The sequence below is a fragment of the Xenopus laevis genome, chromosome 8S, assembly GCF_017654675.1.
Source record: "Xenopus laevis strain J_2021 chromosome 8S, Xenopus_laevis_v10.1, whole genome shotgun sequence".
NCBI lineage: Eukaryota > Metazoa > Chordata > Amphibia > Anura > Pipidae > Xenopus > Xenopus laevis.
In genome coordinates, this window is record NC_054386.1 from 76,338,126 (window position 1) to 76,347,550 (window position 9,425).

The 9,425-nt window shown below is 37.4% G+C and overlaps 1 protein-coding gene across 1 annotated transcript in view; it reads right to left on the reverse strand.

The window, feature by feature from the left end:
• LOC108700174 (muscleblind-like protein 3) overlaps positions 1-8,701 on the reverse strand; it is a 71,761-nt gene extending 63,060 nt beyond the window's left edge. The window contains exon 1 of the mRNA XM_018233116.2: positions 8,176-8,701. The gene's annotated coding sequence lies outside the window, so the exon portion shown is untranslated. The remainder of the gene's footprint in view (positions 1-8,175) is intronic.
• Positions 8,702-9,425: the final 724 nt, after the last annotated feature.

A 9,425-nucleotide genomic window follows, 5' to 3' on the forward strand; every position in this document is an offset into this window, starting at 1 on the left:
AAAGGCTTGGCAGGATCCTCCAGTGCCTGGATAACTCAACTAAGATGGTTTGGAGTTTGGATGCCGGATTTCTGTATTCACCTTTGGAGATGGGTGAGAGATGCAGTTCAGCATGGATGTCGTTTTATGCGAGCTGGATAAATCTGGATGCCAGCTTCATCTCTATGTGAGTCTGCCTGGAATGGTAGAGAAAGAGGATCTAGGATGTTTCTGTGTGTGCTCACTGGAAGATGTCTGGAGCCTTCATCGCTGTGGATGCTCTGTGTGAGACTACCATCTGTGTGACTCCCTGGGGTGAGTGTTACCTTTGGGAAGGATAGGAAAGGATGAGAATCCAGCGATCTCCTGTGTATTGAAACAGGCTGTTTGTGAGCCTGCCACGTGGGAAAGCATGTGGGCAGGTAGCGCTACCTAGAACTGTACTCTTTTGGGGACAAGGGATGGAACTCTTGGGCTGCCAAAAGGAGTGGTGTGGGACTTTGCCTGGCGGGGAATCACCAGCACTGGACTGCAACATGTTCTAGGGTAGTGGGTCATGCTTTAAATGCATATGTGTCTGTGAAACGTTACATTTTACTTACCCTTTAATATTACACTTATTTTATATAAAGTTATATTGTTATATACAGAAAAAAAGCCCACCCACAGTCACATTATAAAGAAATCACACAGTTATCACAGTAATAAAGAAAACAAAGAGCCCAATGGCCAGTAAAGGCATTAGACTGCATGTCTTAGGCAAGAGACTTGTATAAGACATACTGATACACTCTGCAGGGAACCCCGGTGGCTAGAGCCAAGTGAGTGCTAGCAGATACACACTTACTTCGTTACTTCGCAGATTTACTAATGGGTGCTGGCGTAAATATACTAGCGAAGTGGACCTACGCTAGCGCTACTTCGCACCCTTACGCCAGGCAAAGTTGCAATATGGCGAAAGGACGTATCTACGCTAATTCACTAACTTGCGCATTTTACTGAATGTTACCTCTTGCGCCAGACTTGCCTTCGCCACATCAGACCAGGCGAAGTGCAATAGAGTAGATAGGGCTTGCTTCAAAAAAAGTTTACATTTTTTCTAAGTCCCAAAATACGCTGGCATCTTTTACTTTTTTAAGGGTGATGGGCTAAAAAAGATTGTACATTTCCTTCATTTCCTACATTTCCTTCCCCCCCTACATTTCCTAACATATGGCACCTAAACTATACAGTGGGCACATGTATAGGGCAAAATAACAACTCTATTTTATTTTATGAAGCTTTCCCAGGTTTGTGTAGTGTAATGTATTTGCTGCTACATATACGTCCATTGTACTTTAACTTGGCGCCGTACGCAAATTAGGCATCGCTAGCGCAAATTCGCTACCTTTCACCTCCCTGAGCGCAACTTCGGATTTTAGTGAATTAACGGCGCCCTGGCGAAACTTCGCCTGGCGAAGTGCAGCAAAGCCAACGCTGGCGCAACTTCAAAGGTAAGTAAATTTGCCCCATAGTTTTTGCTCTAAGCTTCCTACACTGGTTACTGGCAATAGGCCAAAAGTGTAACTGGCCAGACTACTGTAAGCAGGTCAGCTGCTGCAGTAAGCACTATTTCAGTAGCTGTGTTTATAGACTAGACCCAGCCATGTCACTTTTTGACATCTTACAGGCTCACCAATTCAACACATCACTAGCCTGCATTTAAAACACCATACTTGTGTTTGTAGACACTTGCCTGTGTGGGCTGATGTGTGGGCTGACTTAAATAGTCACTGAAATGTGTCTAAATATTCCTCATTGCTATACACACTGTATGGACAATTACAAATTATGAATTATAATATATACAGTATTATACTAATGCTATTATACTATATTATAAAAAATATATATACTATATTATAAAACAAATATATATATATATATATATATATATATATATATATTCTAAAGCTTTGTGCATCTTTTATTATAATCACATATCTTTAAAGCACCAACATATTCCACAGAGCTGTACAATAGGGGGTCGGAGGGGGCCCTGGACATTAGTCCCAGTCCGACCCTGGGCACTTCAGTTGTTTCAAGGTACTGTACAAGGAAGCCCTCTACTTAACACCTGTGCCTTTCAACAGAGTCACTATGGACTGGGACACAAGTGCTTAAGGGGGAATGTAATGTTTTGCGAGTGCGAAAAACATTCACAATGATGTTAGCAACCATGTTTGTGCCATTTTTGACTGTTTAAATATCTCAACGACTTCCTCGCAAAGTTTGCAACCAAATTGCTTTTGTGAACGTTCGCAGTGTGTGTAATAAACACTTCGAGATCGCAAACCATTTTTCACGACAAAATATTTAACGAAACTGCAGAGCAGGTGTTAAAGGTTCTAATGAAGAATATTACATTCGCAAAGTTTTGCTCTTTGTGAATTTTATTACATTTCCCCCTAAGTGTATGAGCCATAGTAAATGAGTTCCTAATATTATTATCATTCCCTCACTAAGGATAAGTAAAACACAAAACATGAAATGACAAATTTCTATCAAAGACTGAAAGCAAAAGCACTTTTTAAAGGACTGTAGGGAACTTTCGACCTGTGCCATCTCAGCACTTTTCAGGCAAAATTATAAATTGCAGAGGTACTTGCCCCATTGTCATCCAGTCGCTATATGAAAAATTATAGTTATAGGATTTGCTGTGTTGCATAAATAAATATGCATGGGTTTATCAAGCTGCCTATATTTATCTCACATAAGTTGATATCATTTCATTCTGTAAAGAATGAGCCAAAACTGTCCGTTATACCATTAGCTGTATTAAAGGTACCAACTCTGGCACACACTGAATACTGGAATTATAGAGTGGTTGACATTAATTACAGGATTAAATGACATGCTGAACATGTAGTGTAACTAACACCTGCTGGATATGTCAGGTAATCCTTTACTATTTAAAATACTAGTGTTGTCTACAGAATAAGTATTGTTCTTTTTATGTAGCAGATCTTCACCTTTTTTCTGACTTTGTTATAAAAGTCTCCATACTTTCTTCTGACTTTCTTATAAAAGTGTCCATACTTCTCGAAAAACAGTAAGAAGACAGGTGAAATCACAAAGCTCTGAAATTACATAGCTGTCTCCCTCCCTATGGCATTTCTTAGGGTCAGATTTGCTAAGGTTCAAATTATAAATCGTAATTTTCAAACTTTTTTTGGGTCAAAACTCACAAATCGAATTTGAATTAGAATGTGAGATTTATCACACCTCGACCCTGGAAACAGTTCTAATTCAATACTTTGCTGCCTAACACCTACTGAGTTCATGTAGAAGTTAATGGCAGATGTCTGTTGAACCATTTGAAGATGTTAATTGCCTTTCTGATATTCTAGTTTGTTTCGCAGGAAAACTCAATTCAAATTAAATTCAAATTCGATTCATATTTTCCGGTCGTTCCTATTCGATCGAATGTTAGACTTTCAAGTTTTTTCATAAATAACCTCACGTTCGAGTTGTGAGTAGATTTGAGTTAAAAAAAACCTCACAGAACTTTGAAATTCAACCTTTGATAAATAACCCCCTTAATGTAGCTTTTCAGATTCTACACCATGCAGTATAATTGGCAGAAAATCCTGGGAGCTGTAGTTCAATGACAGCCGGAGAATTAGAAACATGGGTTTTATCTGGATAACCACAAGAGGTAGTAATTTTCCACTGTAAGATATACAGTACCTTGTTGCTTGTATGCTGTACTACATTCCTGCAAATTAGACATTTTAGTGGATAAAGTTAATAAATACAATGCAAATATCCAGTACCACATGGATAGTAATTTCAGAGATGAAAAATGAATTTTCTTAAAGGGTGGAGGTGGTATAATATTGGCACTTCAGAAGACAGCAACATATTAGGCCATATTTTGGCACAAAACATGCTCTTATATTGAGTGTGATTGACCAGGTGCAACACCAAGCACCTGTAGTCACCACATACAAAGGGTGCATGGCTTCCTTGATGCACCTCTTGCACTACAGTAGGCACAAATGGTGCATGGCACCTCCTTGTGGATGGTGTTTTAATGGGCACAGTTCATGCCCATGTTTGTAACTACTTTAGCACTGTGGTTAGCAGCCATAAGTGAACCCTATTGTTCTCGAGCACAGGGCAATGGTAAATGTAAGTGCTGGACTGAACATGTCTGAAATAACCCAGATCAAGCAGCATTATTTTTTTCCCCAATGAATTATAGGTCTGTTTTACTGGCAGCACAGTATAAATAAATACTTTTAAATAAAGTAGCATTACAATACTGGTAATGTTTCAGAATATAAAACATCTGAAGATCATTTTCAAGGTCCCTTCAGCAATCATAAGGACATTGTGCCGACATTTTATTGTGTTCTGCCACTGAAATGGCTGAAGCCCTGCCAGTATCAATTTCCATTTACTTCATATCCATAAATGCAATATGAACACTACTTTATTGCCTGTGACAAGCATTATACAGAAAATAAACTATTTTCATAATAACTATTATAATAGCAGGGATAGCTAAGAAATTACTACATCTAGAAGAAAATATTCATGTTGCAGATCGCTACATCTAGTACCACATATCTGGTTAATTATAAAGTATAACTCAAGCATACTTTATAAGATGTACTGTGACTTTTTAGTGGAAGAATTATTTTATGTTCTTTATTAATTGGGAATTTATATTACATACACTGCAAATGTTTGCAAAAACCATTTGGCTGCAAACTTTGAAGACATTCACTCAGACATGGGACAACATTCTTTTTTAGAAAGTGCCAGGTCAGAAATTATATGGGCATCTCCACAGGGCAAGACACCATGCTGGTATCTGTCCTGGTATTAGTCTGGCCATGTCTGTTTTCTTTTTATAAATCAAACACTTCAGTTCTCAGATAATTTATCAATATGACACATAAGTACATATGATCACCACTACTATAAAATTAGAGGTAACTGCTTCCCACTTATTGCAGTTGAATAATGGTTGACTAACAGTTACGAGCTATTTCAGGTTACAGATTTTGATTGCTGTAGTAGCAGACTTTATGCCACCTCCTACCTCCTTGTGGCCTATATATGTCCCAAGAAATTTGCTGTTGAAAATTCAAGGGACATTTCCCAAGTAGCACTTGTTAACCACAAGGGAGAGGCTGAGCTCTTCAGTGCTGCATAGACAATACATTGCACACAATATTCCTGGGAGTCTCCCTTAGACTTAAGCAGTTCTTCTTGGCACACCAGCACTCAACTTCAAGTAAATGTCTGCAACGTTCTAACCAAAATTGCCCATCGCTTGCCATTTACTAGGAAATGACTAAAACATGTAGGCATATCCTATTTAAAACAATGGGTGGGTGGCAGACCACATATTTCAGGCTGTGTTATATATACTTTGAGTTACTGATACAAAAATCAGAATAAGAACATTGTCCTAACTAACCTAATGATTTCTTTTCCCTAGGATACAGTATTTAGAAATGGTGCTGTAGTACTTTTAGGTGCAGAACCAGTGATAAAATGATTGACTCTAGACTTACCAATATAGTTTTTACTGACATCAATGGCCTTGCCATTAAAGCACTGTCTAAAAAGGACTCTCTTAAGGTAAGTCATTTTCTTGTTGTAACCTTGAATGACTAAAAGCCTGCTTTTGCAGATCAGTGAAATCTCACCTTGAAAAAGTCATGGTGCACTATTTTGCAGTGCACAACTTTACATCAGTATAAAGCCCCCATTATTCTGCGGCCATCATCTCTTTTATTGCACCTCTAACATAAATATTAAACTATGATTAATTAGTCTTTTTCAGAACATTAATTTGCATGTCAACGTTTCAGTCTCTCTTTCTGTTTTGCATGCATTATAAAGTGCTATACCACGAACCATTTAATCTGTATCTACTGTATATATGTATGTAGATCATGTTAAAACGTTACAAGCCATAGGATAATCAGAATACATTTTATATCACACTTATATGTTTATACAATATCTTTAAACTATATGATGCATGGAATACAGTACATGTGATACCATATGCAATGGCTCAGCTTACAGGAAATGCAAACACAATTTTAAAACCCTCCTGTTTGTAGGATATTTTTATCTCACGTAATGCATACAAAATATTCATAAATAGTACTTTATGTAGTGGCTCATCTTATTTTTGCATAAATATACAGAGAGGAATAAAAATCATGTTGTTCTCAATTTACTACTAATGATCTCACAAATATTTACTGTCCTTTTTTTCTGAACATAATGTGACTTTATGGACAACCACATCATATTAATGTAATGGCCATTTATTAGTTTATTAGTCAGTATGATTCAGCAAGGAGAATCAATTAACTCACGCAATGCCAGACAGGCCTGCAAAGCTGTTCACTGCAATGCAGTCTAGATATTTCAATTACAAAAAAGGTTAAATAGAATGAGTAACATGAGGGTGTATTCTGCACATAGATTGGAAAGTAGCCGTCAGTAACTCTTACAATACCAGCTTGGAAAATATTTTTCTCTTTAAATCAACTCCGACACTTCACTACCTCAAATGAGACACAGGGAATTTAAAAACCATATGGGTAGCAACATGTCAAAATAAAATTGAGACAATTTTCAAGTCAATAGAGCTTACACTTTGCAAATTACAGACTTTGTTATATTTCTTTCCATTGCATCTGGAACATATCACCTTGATCAGAGGTTCTGGACCGATAAGTCCTTGACAGCACAGAAGGAAGGGGAAGAAGTGCTGAAAACCTTGCCTAAAGTCTATTTAATATATGTTTGTCTCTGAGCAGTTAATAATATGGGTAATCCATAATAAGGGCTTAAAAACATTAACAAACTCTGTTCTACATTTTAAACCCTCCATGGATTTAGTCAGCACAACTATAATGTATATAGATTTGATCAGCATTCCTCAGTATCTGTGATTGGTTCTTGCTAGTTAAATCAATGGAAACCTGCAGAGGTCTGCGGAAACATCCTGAGCACCTCTGTACCCTATTGACATGCAGAAGGGGTTAAATCAATGGAAGCATCACCTTAACAAGGATCTCATTCTTTGTTTCCAGGCAGAATACAGTGCAGATGTTGGAGGAGCCAGACTGCGCATGTACACAGGAGCTGTGTATAGAAGTCTCCCACTCACTTATATACTTTATGCAGCTCTCACTCAAAAGTCAGAGCATAAATACTGTACTTTATTTTACCCTATCCACAACCTACCCTTTCAAAGATAAATTTCCCTATATATATATATCTCCACTCACTTATATACTTTATGCAGCTCTCACTCAAAACTCAGAGCATAAATACTGTACTTTATTTTACCCTATCCACAACCTACACTTTCAAAGATAAATTTCCATATATATATATATATATATATATATATATATATATATATATATATATATATATATATATATATATATATATATATATATAGTACAAACGTGCAAAAGTTTAACATTCAACATTAACATTCACGTATTATACCCAAATAAAAAACCTTTTATGTTCTGCAGATAAAATCTGTCCAAGATAAACAAAATATAGATCTATTGTTAAACATTGTAGCTTCTTATATATTGGTTTTGTTTCCTCTATGCACTTTTAATCGTATCAACAAAGAATTAATGTATGTGGGAAAGAAGTGTGGAATGTGAAAGCAAAGTAGACATTAAAGAGCTAGATATTTTGCATTTAAAAATACAAACACATGAAACATGGCAATGTAATCGAAATGAATTAAGCATAAAAATAATATTGGGAAAAAAAAACAAAAGCACCACTTTAAAGATAAAATGACATAGCAGACAAAGTATTTTAGAGTATTAAGCGCAATTCCTGAATTAGCATCATGAGAATGATATACACATTACCTATTCATCAGTGATACTTGCCGGTGTTTCTAGTACTGACAGCAATCGTGGTAGTTAAATAATGTCAGTTGCTAGAAGAAAAAAAGGCTAGTCCCAGGCAAGTTCAGCTGCATATCCTATCCTCCCTGCACATGCTGCTCACACCCTGTGCTTCCAGTACAAGTGGCTAGCATATGAGTGCGGTTTGCACTGAAAAACCAAAACTGATGCTCTGCCAACTGCACAAAGCTGCATGTGCCCACAACGTGAACTTCCACATCCCCTTCCTTACCTTATGCTTTCAAGCTGATCAAGCAACCCCAGCAGGTCTCAGCTGCAGTATGCCATTTGTAAGAAGCGGAAGCAGCGACAAGCAAGACAGACGGAGTGCTGGGTGAGGTTTTAGCATGGGTGTATAATGAATGCCGCCATTTTAAAGCCTGGCTCCTGAAATCACTAGGCATAACCAAATTAAAGCACGCCCCACGTACATAACTTCATTGCTGGGACGTGCAGCTGGGATGCAGTGACTGTGCTGCAGGGTGTGAAATGTCAAGCAGACAGAGCTAGCTCTGATTTCCTTGCTAGAGCTGAATTAAAGCTGTATGAATTCAGCACGTCCGAGTGTATGGAGTCAGATTTCTTCTATTAGCAATCGTCATTTTACCGGGTGTCAGAAGCAGAAGCTACTTTGCTGAAGCCAAAACCAAACATTTCTTTTTTTCATATTCATTTCCTGTCTCCCTCTGCTTTACTGACTTGGTACATTCCACAAAACACCGCACCTAATGGCCTTCAGGAGCTGTGTCGTATGCTGTAGCTCAGCCTGGCTGCTGCCATAGCAACACAGCTTAAACCTTCACTAATGCTTCAAATAAATCTACCATTACAATAAAGGTGACTCAAACCAATTAGTGCAAGCAAATGTCACTAGTTTATATGAAACTCGCAGGCTCGTTGTCCGGTAATGTCCCTTCAAAACACAGATCATAAAACAATGTTCTGTCCTTACAGGAAATAGTAAACAATTATAAAAACAAAACTTTTTTTTTTTTTAAAGAAGGATAATTATTTTCAGCTTCAGGAAGAAAGCTGGAATAAATCATAACTAAAATGACAGTAAACATATTGCATATTTTTAGCGTCAATATATCCTTTTATTTTATATTTTGTGATGAAAACATGTTTTAGACAAACTGCATTTACTTGAACAAATGAATAAATATAGGAATACACATTTTAAAACTATGGACGTATGTATTGTAGCACCTTTTTACCCAGGCCCGGAATTGTGGAAAGGCCACCAAGGATGAATGGCTCGCCCATCTCTACAGTATCATGGCTAAGCACAGGGGTGCAGCCTGAACACTACTTTGAGTATGTGATATTATCCCAGAAGGTTTAGTTTGGCATTTGAAATTTATGCTTGAGCGGGCCTACGATTGAAGACGCATACCTAGAGGCCCGTTGTTATGACCAGTGTGCATGTTTTTATCCCACTTTCTATATCTTATTTTTCTGTATTTATACACTGTCTTTGGT